Source organism: Miscanthus floridulus, chromosome 2 (genome assembly GCF_019320115.1).
Source record: "Miscanthus floridulus cultivar M001 chromosome 2, ASM1932011v1, whole genome shotgun sequence".
Classification (NCBI taxonomy): Eukaryota; Viridiplantae; Streptophyta; class Magnoliopsida; order Poales; family Poaceae; genus Miscanthus; species Miscanthus floridulus.
In genome coordinates, this window is record NC_089581.1 from 114952281 (window position 1) to 114967376 (window position 15096).

Below are 15096 nucleotides of genomic sequence, written 5' to 3' on the forward strand. Positions count from 1 at the left end.
CACTTATAGTAAGCTTTTCTGTAAAAGTTACTCTAGCTTCGAACTTTCCTTAAGCATGCATGCCCTTGGAGTCTTTTTTTAGTCGGATAAGACTTGTTGAGTACCCTCAAGTACTCAGGGTTTGTTACCCCCCTGTTGCAGGTTCTAACTTGTGCTGCTAGTGGAGGTCATGTCAGTGGGCTCGACATGATCTGGACATCTCTCCTACCTTAGGTGTTTCGCCTATGTTGCTTCCGCAATTCTACTCAACATTTAAAAATTAGTTAAGTTTCACTTGAACATGTTTTGGAACCTAATGTTATATAAGTCTTCCGCACTTCGATGTAAGTTATTTTTGTAACAAGTGTTGTAATGTTGTGGTAACTCTATGTTGATCCTATATGAGTTGTAAAATGTAGATGATTCAGGGTTCCCCGAGGACACCCGACAGACTATCCGGATTATCTGGCTCTCATGTGCAGCAGTCAGAGGTCTTTAAGACAGTGAAAGGCACATGTGGGCCATATAATTTGGGTGGTTCTGCCATAGTTAAATCCTGAAATAAAAATAAAAACCCAGGAATATATAAGCACACGTGCCAAGTCGAGGACCTGAAACCGGGTGGGCAAGTTCCACCACAAGAAAGAAGAAACCCAACCAAGATTCTGTTCTGTTTCTAAATGACAAGAGAAAAGATACAGGTGCTATGTCGACTACATATTGTATGGATTAGTGCTGTTAACATAGAAAAGATAAGAGATGCCACAGTTTAGTGCTATACCGTTGCATATCTACCTATTCCCAACGAACAAAAATCAAAATTCCATGCGAGGAGAAACACCACCGTACCTATCACCTTCCAAATAGCACAAGGGCAATTTCCCATGCAGTGGTATCTCCCCGGTTGGTTGGGATTGCATAGTACGTCCAAACACAGTAACACACACAGTGGTGTTGTTCCCAGGGTTAATTGGCCCGTACTTCCAAAGTAGACGCCTAACTGCATCTGTTGACAACAATAATTCCCTCCGCTCACCGCTGGGCGTGGCCATCGTCAGGTTCCTGTCGCTTGCTCCACTATTTATATATATGTTGGCCATCCCCCATCTAACGCCCCAAACACGGAGCCTAAGAACCTGCAGCTTGATGTGGTGGTTCTACCGCAAAGGGCCCTCGGGCTTCTCCGGCGCCTCAACGGCTGAGGAGGTCACTGCCAGCGTCGACGGCCATGGTCTCGTCGCCGTCATCACAGGTACATATACTTACCTCACATCCCAGGTCGCTCCTATGCTCATCGCCGGACCATCCCAGGGCGGTCGGACTTTGTGTTGACCGGCCACAATGGGACTGGCCGGACTTGCAAGTTGGAACGCTAACCACACCAGGACTCGTCGGAATCAACTCCGATCGAGCAACCCCGGTCTGGTCAGGCTCTCGGAACTAGCGATTTACGGCGAAACAACCACTTGAGCTGAGCCTCTCGCAGGTGCGACGAGCGGCATCGGGCTAGAGACGGCGCGCGTTCTGGTGCTGCGCGGTGTGCACGTCGTCATGGCCGTCCGCAACGTCTCTGCCGGGCTCGCGGCCAAGGCGGCCATCGTGGCCAAGATCCCCGGCGCTAGAATTGACGTTCTGGAGTTGGACCTCAGCTCCATAGCTTCCGTGAGGAGATTCGCCTCCGAGTTCTACTCTTTGAAACTGCACCTCAATATTCTCATGTAAGAAGAACGAACAAATCCTTATAGTCTTGTACTACTTCAGATTTATACTATCATCAGACATATATCACGTACTAACGAAGTAGCCCAAGTAAATTCTGCGGCTATGGTACCGTTCAAACCTAGTAAATCTAAACATATACTCTTACGTGTTGCACCGTCGGATCTAGATTTTGGTCTATTCTCAATGAGGATTTTATATATGGAACTTCCATGGACGTATAATAAGTTGATATGATATAGTATAGATGAAGAGATAATAAAAGTACCATTTCAATGAAATAAGAGAATGTTTGGCAAGGCTGCACGTGCGCTGATCAAGAGCCGGAGCCACGAGATCATAGCACCAAAATGTGGCTCCGCGTCCATATGCCTAAAATGGCTCCAACTCATCTACTCAGGACCGAGAAGCAATTCTCCACATGTCCGCATTTGGTGCGGCTCCTCCAGCTCTAGTGTCGAAGCTGCCGACGGAGCTAGGGGCGAAGTGGTACTCAACAAGGTCTAAGTTTCATCCCTATGAAACTTGTATACACTGTTTTCGATGTACGAGAGTTTTGAAAACTGGGACATTAACCATCCCAAATTGGCCTCATTAACGTTTTTATTTAAGCAAGTAGAGTCACGGTCTTGATATATAGAGTCACATTCTATATCATATATTATACCATTTGTTAAAATGTAAATGCATCGAGTATGATGTATGTACGTGGTTGGTTTCATGTTTTTCTTTCTTTTTTATTAGTGGCTTCATGATTTTCTCAATAACAGCATGAGTGGGTAATAGGAGAATAATTATAAGAGCATTTTTTATTTATTTATTTTTTTTACATATGGGCTTTGATGTGGTATTCTCAAACTGTTCATTTAATTGGATCTGATGGTTAGGATTATGGATTAGTTCCTAGAAGATAATAGGTGAAATATGAAATATATATTTATTTAATTTTAAATTTTATAAAATAGGATAAATAAGGAACGTTTTAGATATTTTTTCTAGACCTAATTGATGCATGCGTGATCTATAGAGTGCTAGATCTTTTTATTTTGCAAGTTTGGACATGATATTTATGATATGATTTGCATAAATTGCTGATTTTTTATGCATGTGAATCCACGTGATAGCTGCATACACGTGTGTACCGTTTCTTATTATACAACTAGATCGACTAGACTAGAATCTTGACCACCCAAGTGTGGGCCGAGCGTCGCGTGTTGAGGTGTCAAGATTCAACGACGACTGCGAAGGCAAGGGGTGTAGAGTATGGGCCTTCACATTAGTATTTAACCACGATGTTGCATAGGCTGGTCATGGGCCAGATTAAAGTCGTGAACGTCTGTCTGTTGCTTCGGTCTACTAAATAAGAAACACAACTTTGTAGGACACCATGATTCTAATCAGTCACAAGCAGCTAAAGCAATCACCTAACAAGCACACTATCTTGCTAGGGGATCAACGAATCAAACAATAAAAACACCTAGCACGCTAAGCAGTTTTTGTATTTTTTTCTGTAACTTATTAGCCTCTACTAGCGAACATGCTGGTGCGTTGAAATAGGAGAAAAAGTGTTACATAACTATTTATATTTTCCCTTTTTATAAAATTTGAGAGCTTTAATTTGTTTTGTGACGACAACCAAAATATAAGCAAACATTGGCAATAATATGACAATGTATAATTAAGCTGCTTGTATCAAATTAAAATAAGGTTCTAATATTTTTTTTCTCGCATTGCTAAACACAAAAATATTTACTCGTAGATATATCTTAAGTTTAATTTTATAATATCCATACGTTGGTATAGCTAAATATCAAGTTTCATGAATTCTTTTGAAGACATAAAAATTTGTAACTCAATTTAGTGTGGAATTAGTTATCGATGTCAAGGGCTACTATGTCTAAAGATTATATGACCAAAGGCTACTCTTGATTTTCAACATTGTTCCATTGTCAGGGGTTGCACTGGTGCATACGTACAGGAGACACATTTATTTATATTGAATTGGATAACAGACTACTCAAATAGTTTCACGGTTTGACTTTTGGAACTATCAACAAAATTGTGTTATAATAATACGAGTTTTTCTTTTAATAAATATTATATTAATAACTTGGTGGTGGAAATATTTTTTTCTCCATCAAAGTTCTCGAGTTCAAAGCCTATATATTGTGTTGTTTTTATTTTTATTGTTATTATTCATGTACCTGTTTCTATTTTCACATTCGCATAGTTGAATGTGAAAATAACGGAATGGAAACACATTTAGTTGCACGTGAAAAATAATGAAAGCGTAACTGTCTAACTGAACATAACCGGAACTGGAAAAAAAAAGAATCGAAAAAGATATCTAACAGAAAAAGAAATTGGAAAATTTCGTGGCCGACGAGGACTCGGCTCTCTGTTCTCTCGTTCGTGATGTACAGTGCCTCTACGAAAAAGTAAAAATGTCAACGTAGATAGATACACTAGAAAGACTGTTCCATCCACCAATCCTTCATGCGTGCACTTAAGGGCCTCTTTAGTAGAGCTCTCACCGCCGCTCTTAGGCCCTCTTTGGTTGGACTTTTCAACCTGCTTTTGCTTTTGCAAAAGCCAAAAGCCAACCAAAAGCTACAATCCACTTCCACTTTAGCCACTCCCCAGTCAAAATCGATGGTGTTTGGTGAGGCTTCTGTGTTAGCTCCCGCTCCCAAATCTGGAGGAGCTCACTAGTGCTCATGCTCCCTTGACATCCGTGCTAGCAACGATGAGGCGAAGGGCGCGGTGGTGGCGACGGAGGTAGAGAAGGGCATGGAGAAGGGTGTGGCGTGACGGAAGTGGGCACAACTCGGAGGAGAAGGGCATGAGTCGCACGATAGCATAGGGCACGTCGGCGATGGATGTGGAGGAGGGTGTGTCAGCAATGGAGGAGGAGAAGGGTGCGACGGAGGCGGGGATGGCCGGCTAGGAGGCGAGGACGCGTGCGCAAGGAAGACAAGGGAGCGTTGGGGAGCAGGTTTTTTTTTCGCTTCCCACTTGATGTGTAATTTGGGCGGGGCGGTGGGAGCAATTCCCACGCAGAGCAGCGCTCCGTTGATTCCCGTGGGGAGCGGAGCGGCGGGACCGCTGCCAAAGGGGCCTAAGATCGGTGTCCTCCATTTTCATTGGCTGTGATTGGTGCCCCTCTTGATTTAGCGCCAATTTTTTCTCCCTGTTTGATTTTTTCCTGGGTGGATTGAAAAACAGAAACTATCTAAAAAGGCAACAGAATAGGTTAATTAATTAGTTAAATAATTTTAAAAATCTGAAAAATTAATGGTCCTCCTAATAAGTAAAGGAGAGTAGCGTAGCATGGCCCCTTTACATATATAAGACAACGGTGGATAATTTATCAATATGTTTATGTGCATTTTGATTTTATTTTCTCTTATTAATATGGTATTTTTTGAGTCTTGAGAATTAATATATGGACGTGCCTTTTGGATGTGTTTGGTTGACTTGATGTTCTTTTTGACGACAGCAACAACGCTGGAGTGCTGACAAGGAACTGCACACTTTCCTGCGACGGTCTGGACTCTGGAACTGCATTTTGCCACAAATCACATTGGTGTGTCATTAGCGCAAATTATTCGAACCAATTTCGTTTGCAGCATATCTTGTTTTTTTAGAGGAAAGCAGCATATCTTGTTTAATTTACCTCTAGAAGACTGTCCCTTTCTGAACTTGAATTATGACGTATCAGAATGATTCCTGGTACTGTATCACCATTTGACTTGAATGGCCCATGCAGGTCATTTTCTTCTAACGAACCTCCTACTGGAGAACATGAAGAGCACATGCAGGGACAGAGGCATCGAGGGACGGATCGTCAATGTCACGTCTTCAGGGCATGCGTTTTCTCATCCTGAAGGGATATGTTTTGAAAAAAAATTCGTGATCCTTCCGGATAATCCATTCTGAGATCAATCTGAATTTTCTCGCAAAATTGGGATATCATGCTGCAAAATTAACACCGGCAAAGTCTGTTGCATTTTGAACCTTATATAGTTTCAGCAACTACACTGCTTACTGTCAATCCAAGCTTGCCAACATTCTTCATTCTAATGAATTGTCCCGAATCTTCAAGGTATCTCAAGTTCTCAACTCTTTGACACTGAGTAATGGAAGTCGTTACATGATGCATGAGTTGGCTAATGACAAGAAGAAGCTTTGTTCATGAACAGGAGGAAGGAGTGAATATTTCAGCCAATTCAGTTCATCCTGGTGTCATCATGACAAACATTTTTAGGGAGAGGACTATTGTTGCTGGTACTTTCACAAGTCTAAAGATTGATTTCATGTTTGAAAAAGAAAAGACCTCTGATCCATCAAAATATCTGATAACAATTGTTGGCCTCTGCATGAATAAAAACATTTAGATGGAGCTCCGGTTATGGCGACATGTAATTAACTATTACCTCTATTTTTACAGCTCTGTTACATCATTGGAAGAATCATGTGTAGACGCGTAGAACAGGTTAGCTTTAACTTTTTTTATTTTTTTATAGCCCCGCCCCTATTGGCGGGACAGCATTGACCCTAATTAATTTCTTAATATCTTTGTTAAGGGTGCTGCAACAACATGCGATGTGGCAACACATCCTCAAGTGAAGGGGTTAAGTGGAAAGTAAGGACGAAAACGGTCGAACTCGGTCGAAAAACTCCTCAACCGTTTTCTACTTTTACATTTGAAATACAAAAGCGAAAGCGAAAGCGGACAAGCCGGACACGAAAACGAACACGAACTTACGGAATATCTAGAATTTCGAAAACGAACCAATTCGAGCGGAATTATGTCGAACACGGTCGGTATGCGAAAATTCAATACGAAATACTGACCCACAGTGCATAGCATTAAACAAATGCACGACCAAATACATAACAAGTTCACAACTAACAAGTGCATGATCTAGTTCAAGTGCATAGCATTAAACAAGTGCACGACTAAATACATAATAAGAGAGATGAGGCTAGGCGCCGTCTATAAGAGAGGGCAGCTAGCCACCGGTAGAAAGAACACAGCTACGTGGTGAGCAGCCTGTAATTGGGCTGTATGACCTGTGCAGTTGGCCAAATTCGGTTTAAACCGAATTTTGAATTCGGAATATTTCAAATTAAAAGTAGAAAAGTAGAAAACGGTCGAAAAAATGTGTAAACCGTTTTCTACTTTTACATTCGAAATACGAAACATCTCAAATGCGAAAGCGAAAACGGTAAAGTCGAACAAGAAAATGCGGATTCGGTCGGATTAAATATAGAAAACGATGCGGTTCGGTTCGGGATATTTCCGTTCCGTTTTCATCCTTAGTGGAAAGTACTTCGTCAATTGTAATACAGCTAGCCTGCCCAATTTTTTTACAATTTGGCCCCATTTTTTAAAGAAAATTCACGTTTAGATCCCTGGGTGACGTAAACTCAACTTTGGACTCTAGGGTCGGCACCGTGATTCATGGCGCCGAGGTTACACGTCTCGACGCCGTGAGTCACGTTTAGACCCCTGGGCGATGTAAACTCAACTTTAGACCCTAGGGGTCGGCGCCGTGATTCACGGCGCCAAGGTTACATGTTTCGGCGCCATGACTCATGGTGCCGAGGTTCCTGGTCCTATTTTGCGTGGACGACGATCCGGCGCTTATGTGGCACACACCTCGCCGCCACGGATCACGGCGATGAGCCTGGATTCAAAACTCATGGCCGGCTTTCCCTATCCAAGGCTTGTTTCATTTGTTCCTTCTCTCCCCAACCCATCCAATCTCTTCAATCGACTATTTGCACCTTGAAAACTTTGATTTGATCCATAGATCTTCAAGAGCAAGGTATCCTCTCTCCCCTCCTTATTTTTACGCATTGGTTGTTCTATGTTTGGTGTATTTTGTAGCCGTAGGTACGCCATTACTAGGGTTTTGAAGCAATTATTAATATTTGTAATATGCAACCTTAGGATGCCAAGGCGTGGAAAAGCTACTAAACCAAGGTAACCTCAGTGCATCTTGTTATATTATGGTTTCATTGATGTGCAGCAAATGAGAAACCCTAGGTTTATGGTTTAATGTTCATTGCCTTTGGTTCTTAGAACAAAATTGTTTCAATTGTTGTTATGGCCAGATGACCAGAAATGACTTTGACCCATTGCCTCTGTCTAGTGGTGTTCCTGTGCCCATATGTTTTTATGGTGATCCTTGCAAGATGGCCAAGTACGATGAAGAGGACACATATAGGCAGAGGTATTGGATGTGTTCCAGTTTTACGTTTTAGTCTACACTTCGTCAGCGCTGCATTAATAAGATGGTGAGAAATTGATGATGTGTAATAATTATTTTGTTTCATATGAAATCATGCATGAATTATTTGTTGTGTAACATTTGCATATATTGCAGACCCCTCCACTGCTCTGTGATTTTGAGCAGTGGATCGACAATGAGATCAAACCAGAAGACAAGGAGTGGATGCATAAACTGTTGTGTTGGGAGGCAGAGGACAAGAAGATGATCGATAGGAGACGCGGAGAGGAGGCTGCAAAAAAGGAGCACAAGTTAGAGGGAGAAAGGAGGCGTGTTGCTACGTATAGGGAGGAGAGGGAGAAGAAGCTTGAGCATGCGCGCTGAGCAAAAGCAGCGATGAAGGAGAATTCTGATGCCTTGAGGAAAGGAAAGTGGCCTCGTTGCACTCAGTAGTCTGCATGACTTGCTAGTTGTATGGTTTATTCATGAACAATGTTGTCTATTCTTGGACTTTGCATTGTGTTGTCATGTAATGCACTTTAAGTATGGACGTTATTTAGTTTGTCGACATGTACTTCTATCGTTATTGTGTTATTTAATGTGCCCAAGTATTGGACTTTTCATTGTGTTGTTGGTTTCATTATTTGTGGTCATAATATTCAGTTTAATAATGTGGAGGTAGCGAAACGAGTTAACGTACTACAAATAAAACCTAACGAAGTACTGCATTACATAATTCAGCACGCATAACACATGAAATGGCTTTTTAGATCATGTACCAAACTAGGGTACAGAGGTCTTGGACTAAACCTAGCATGCCTTAGGTAATTGAAGCGAACAACAGGCACATGAAATGGCATGTGAGAACATGTAACAAACAAGGGTACATAGGTCCTTCGACTAACCCTAACATGCTTTAGGTAATTAAACCAAACAACAAACACATGGATGTGGCATGTGAATAAGATAGATTCATTCTAGTTAGTAGTGCGGCCACATAGCAAATTGTGTTGCACCTTCTCTATAGTATCCTTCCATTGTTTGTGGTGGTGGTGGCGGAGGCCCCTTGTTCTTGTGATTAGGGCATGTGCAATATGGATCCTTGTAGAGTGCCTCCTATGAACTGACGTCGTTGTTGTTGTCATCATCATCTTCGTTGTTCTTGTAACCGCTATTAACTTTCCTTTCTAGATCGAAGATATGGTCATGCAGGTAGTAGATGTACTCCTGATGCGGATAAATTGGATGAGGATCGACCCACCTAGTGAACCCATAGTTTTCTTCGGCCTCGGAAGACTATAATAAGTACATCTTGTTAGTTGTAGTATAGAAGAGGTACATATTGAAAAAATAAATAGTAATAGCAATTACCCATGCTCGCGGGCATTTGAAGAAACAATGACCTCCATCTATTCCCTCGGTGAACATCTGCACTAAGCAGTCCTCACCATGCATGCATTTTGGCCACTCTTCTTTTCGGTCATCGTATCCTCTTAGTGGTGCCTCTTTGATGAAATCACTTTTGCTCTCAACTGGGAACCTCTCATACAGTGCTTCCTCAAAGAAATCGAGACCAAGAGAACCCTCTCACACAATGGGAGTTACCTTCCTCCCTCCCCTTTCCTCTCCCTCTAGACGACCCTCCAGATATTCCTACTGCAATGAAAGGAAATGCTCGTTGGGAACTAAGTAGCAATGCATCCAACATTGCATATATATAGGCGGAGAAAGGTTTAGTTGCTGTTTTAATGTGGTGTAAATGGTCCTGAGAAGCCTACTTAGTATCATTGAAGAGCCTATTTCAATGGATACTGAAAAGCCTAGATTTGTTTACTGAAAACTCTATTCTATGGTGACATAATAAATCAGTGAAAAGCCGAGATGGTATAGGTGTACTACGTATATGAAGTGATAAATCATTGTTGTCATCCTCCTCCTCGTCCTTCTAACTAAAAAGGCTATTTTCAATATCTGAAAAGCCTAGATTCGTTTATTGATATTGAAAAGCCTAGATTTATCTGCAAAGCCTGTGTACGATATGATTAGACTACACACGTTCAATGCTTTAAATAATTTATTATATGGGTGTTACGAGAACTATTTAGTTTTTAGAAAGGGAATGTACCAAAATATATTAACATTTAATCTGTGTACTACATTTGTGTCTTTTTTAGCTGTGTAGTATAATGAATGATTCACGGAAAAAATTCGTAAGAGTTCCCCTTGTTTTAGGAGCTTCCACAGTTAGAAACAGAGACATCATAATATGATCCAAACATTTAGTCATCCAAATATCTCAACACAACCACATAGAACATCACAACCAACATAACATGTCTAGCATAATCCAAATAGTCCACAATGTCCATACAATCCCAATAGTTATAGCAAAGTAACTGCATATTGTCCAAAGCTCTAGACATGCAAAATAATCAAAGTCCATGCAGTCCAAATATTTATGATTCTAAGTTGGCAGCATAGTCCTAACCTACAAGTCCTCGTCACTATGTCCTAGTCTTACCCTTACCCTTAGGGCCAACAGCATCGGTGCCTAGAGTGTACGGACAAGGCGGATGGCGTCGCCTAGTTCCTGCAACCTGTGTAGGCTGAGTCGAAGGAGCGTCCTAGAACTGAGACTCGCCAAGCTCATCATAACCATGCTCCTCGTCCTCCTTGTCCTGTTCCTCATCGTCCTCGTCTCCTTGGCCTTAGAAAGTGTCCACAGTCGTGTGGGAGGAGCTCTGTCCTCCAGAACCTGTAGACATCATTTCAATGATGTGTGTACATAAGTCACTATGTCATGTCAGGAATGTAGCACTTAACTCCGTTCAACTAAAGAACACGTAATGAAAATATACCTCCGCGAGAAGAAGTACCGAGGCCTGCAGGTGTGTCCCATTGTCGTGTGTGTGGGTGTACGTCCATCGTAGTGCTAGTACCGCAACCACAACGAGCTGCAGCACGCCGCAACCTACGTGCTAGCCTCTGTCGTGCAAAGATGCAATTAGTAAGCTATTTAGTGTGCACAGAAAAGTCGTGTACAATTGCATCCCGCAAGAAAAAACGAAGGTAGTAGCAGCTTATGGAACTGGAGGTGCTTATTATTAAAATGAATGCCACATCATCATCATACTAGTATTGGTTGCATGAATATCAAGCTTACATCATAGCAGGACAACTAAAGTACCATGCATATAGAATTAAACAATTTAACAATTAGTGTACTAACTATTGACCAACTGTAGTAGCTAGAATTTAACATGCACCTGACTAAGCGTCCAATGGGATGTACGTGAGTTGTGCCCAAGTCTACTACATTTGCCACATTGGTTCTGCTCGGGGTCAGTAAGAAAGGGGTTGCTCTCTCTCGTCTCGTTCTACCAGAAACCTGGTCCATAACCATCTTGTGCCTCGTCCTCTTCCTGGTTCCATGTGTGTCCCAACATGTACCTGGATCCGCAATGTACTTCGGCCTAGTGTATTGTGGCCACTGCCCCTCGTCTAGGTAAGGCTTGAAATGGGGCGACCAAGTAAGTACAAGGCTATCAACACTGAACTCCCATGGTATCTTGATCTCGTAGTCAAAGTTGCGATGCCGAGATGCTGCAATATAATGAGAACACGAAAAGTGGCACTGCCTTGTTCTCTCATATCTGCATGAAAAAATCACTAAGTACCATAATATAACTCCTTGATGGCCGGACCTCATCATCAAATGTTGTACCACCTCTTTCTATGACCTGGTACTTGCCTGTGTTGTCGTTAAAACAACAATCGACATCATGTGTGCAAGCCCTTGCCTTTGCCTTCTCAAGATGCTAGTTAGGTTTAGGTGCCCATGACTGATTCTTGCTCTGTAGTGCCATTGCTTGAGCGTGTCTCTCATTAAACCATGCAACTAGCCTATAGAAGGTGAATGATATGATAGCATTGACGGGCATGGCACGTAAACCCTTAAGCACACTGTTAAATGACTCGGCCATGTTGCTAGTCTGAAAATCATACCTCCATCCACCATCATCGTACGCTCGTGTCCATTTCTTAGGTTCCCTCAACAATCCTCTCAGCCACTGCCTACCTTCTGTGTTTGTTGCTGTTTTTAGCTGCTCCAACTTCTCCTCGAAGAACGGCACCTCAAGCATGCGAGCAACCTCCTTGAACAACGAAAAGTTGTCCTTCAAACCATCCTTCCAGACTAAATTCTCGGCAAGGTGCCGAGTGCACCAACGATGGTGCAAAGGTGCATACCCCAAAATCTGCTCCTATATGACACTAAGTATACCCTGGTGTCTATCAGATATGACACCAACCTCCCTGCTAGGGCCTATGACATGTATCCAAACAAGCCGCAAGAACCATCCCAACTGTATTTGTTCTCCCTCTCCACCAAAGCAAACGCTAAAGGAACCAATGCATTGTCTGCATCACAGGAAATGGCTACCAAGAGTGTGCTCATGTATTTGCCAAGCAGAAAAGTACCATCAATGGATAACACTAGACGACAGTGCCTAAAGGCCTCAACACACTAGGGAAAGCACCAAAATGCACGAAAGAATATTCTTGTAACCACCTTCTCAATGTTGGCAAGTCCTTGAAGAGTATGCCCTTCTAAATTTCCACATTGTCACCGGCCTCAGGAGCCTCTAGCGGCTCGTCATCTCTTCCTTTTCCATAAGCATGTTGAGAATGACTGAGGTCGCTGAATTCATGAACTAGTGGATCACGATCAGGACAAAAACGTCTGATGAGCTCCATTTCTTGTTCGCTCAAAGCTGCAAATGGGCGGTCATCATCAGAATCAACAGCTCTTGCTGTGCCATAAGACTCCTCATCATCCTCAATATTAACATCCACACTGTTAGAGGCTATAAACCCTGGGTCCACATTGGTTGATGGAGGCACAGGAGGACAACCATGATTATCTAAATTGTCTTCTGCATTTAAAGCGTAAATATAGAGAGAATTGAGACGAAGGAACGCAATGAAGGAAGAACAAGGAAAACCAAAGTGTTACTATGTCACTTACTTGGATGATTCTGGGTCAAAGGAATCTCCTAAGGGCAAGAAGCAACATCATCGGCACATATTCCAACCTCATTCGGAGCGGATTAAGCATCGGGCACCACAACCACATCTTCCACATCCACCTCGCAGTTGGGTAACGGAGGCTCAGAAGGTGCCAGATTCTCCGGTTCTAGCGAGAACCTATGAGGGGGTGAATACCCTTGAGGGGTGGGATCATTGGACAACTTTCGCACAACCAAATCCAAACATTGAAACTCATTCTTCATGACAGTTTTGACATATTTGTCTCATTAAGTCTCTCATGCAATTGGGACCAACCGCCTAAAAAATTGTCCCAGACCTGCCATGGTGAAGTACCCCCTCAACTAAGATGGCATCTTCATTTGAATTGTATTTAAGCTCATCACGAGCCCTAGCAAACAACTCACAAAACAATGACCGATCATCAAATATCACTGGCGCCCTTTGCATTCCAACAAAACAGATATTCCTAAACTCATCTTCCTCTATGCTTCCTCCATGATACAGGGTGACTACGTTGTCCATCTAGTTGGTATGCATAACAACCAAGTTATTAGGGGTATATTATTATAAGATGACTAACCACAATATCTAACTACATTTGCTAACTAAATTACCTAACTATCTACCTAAACAAATAAGTATCTAACTGCCTATCTCTCTAACAATATAAGAGATTTGCTAACTACACTTACTAACTAGCTAACTAAATTAATAAGTAACTAACTACCAAATTATGTCTCTAACAATCTAATCTAACTAAATAAGCTACATAAATATATTCCTAAGTCTATAATATAACTAAATAAATAAGTATATATCTACCTACCTATGTAATTAAATTTGCTAACTAAATTTCCTAAATATTCTAAATAAATTACTAACTAAATTACCTAAAGTAGATTAACTAATTTAACTTTAAAAAAATTTACCTTGCTGCAGGTACCGGAGAGGCTGGGGGCATAGAGGAGTGGGGCGCCGATGGGGCGCGGGGGCCAGAGGCCTGTCGGCCGGTGGGACCTCCGGCGAGCAGTGGCGGGCCGCCCTCGCCGCCGGACAGCGCGGAGGAGGGAAGGGGGCGACGAGGGCGGCCGGGATAGGGGCGCGGCGGCGGTGGTCGGCCGCGGCCTGCCCGGGCGGCCGCGGCCTGCGAGGTCACCGACGAGGTCAGCCACGGCCTGCGAGGGCACGGGCGGGGGGCGCGGACGGCGGCAGTGTCGACGGCGGCCGTGACGATGGCGGCGCTGTGGTTGGCCGAGACAAGCGCGAGAGGGAGAGAGAGAGAGAAGTGGTGCTAGCTTGAGCCGCGTATAGGGTTAATACATTGGCGCCGTGATCAGTGGCGCTGAGGTGTGTGCCACGTAAGCGCCAGATCCTCGTCCACGCAAAATAGATCCTGGCACCTCGGCGCCGTGAGTCATGGCGCCGAGACATGTAACCTGATTCACGGCGCCGATCCAGGATCTAAAGTTGAGTTTACGTTGCCCAGAGGTTTAAACGTGAATTTTCTTAAAAAAATGGTCAAATTGCAAAAAATTGGGGCTAGCCTGAGCTCGCAAGCTTCGGATGTTGAGTTGGCCAAGAAGCTATGGCAATTCAGTCTGGAGACAGTTTCTTGATTAAGGGCTTGTCTGATCTAGTGATGCCCGTATTATAGTATGTTTATACATAGCTTTTCCAGATTCCATGTCAGTTTATGTTGTTAAATATGTCTAGAATTTGATGCAAAATTGACAAATCAAACCATTGTAGCCCTAATGTTGTGGAGTCAATCGTAAAGAGTTGTTTTCACCCATGTTATGCATTGGAATAGCCTTCAGCTTTTGCAGGCTTACAGCAGTACAGCTGGTCTGGATGGGAAGGTGACAATCAACAATTCAACACCAACACGCACGGCCATGCTCGTCATAAAAAAAGGACGAGAAAGAGAAGATAGAAACAAAAAAAGACATGACCATGCCGATCACCGAACAGCGAACGCAATTGATGCGAATTGCGAAGCATCGCACCTCCGCACTCCAGTCCTCTTCCAACAATAATTGGTGGACGTTGCTCTGTCTCAGTAAGAGCGAGACTAATAATTTAGCCTGGCTAAATAAAGGGGTCACGTCGT

At 42.9% G+C, this 15096-nt stretch overlaps 1 pseudogene; it reads left to right on the top strand.

Moving 5' to 3' along the window:
- The first annotated feature begins 1117 nt into the window (after nucleotides 1–1117).
- Nucleotides 1118–14602, top strand: LOC136539406 (short-chain dehydrogenase TIC 32, chloroplastic-like; annotated as a pseudogene).
- Nucleotides 14603–15096: the final 494 nt, after the last annotated feature.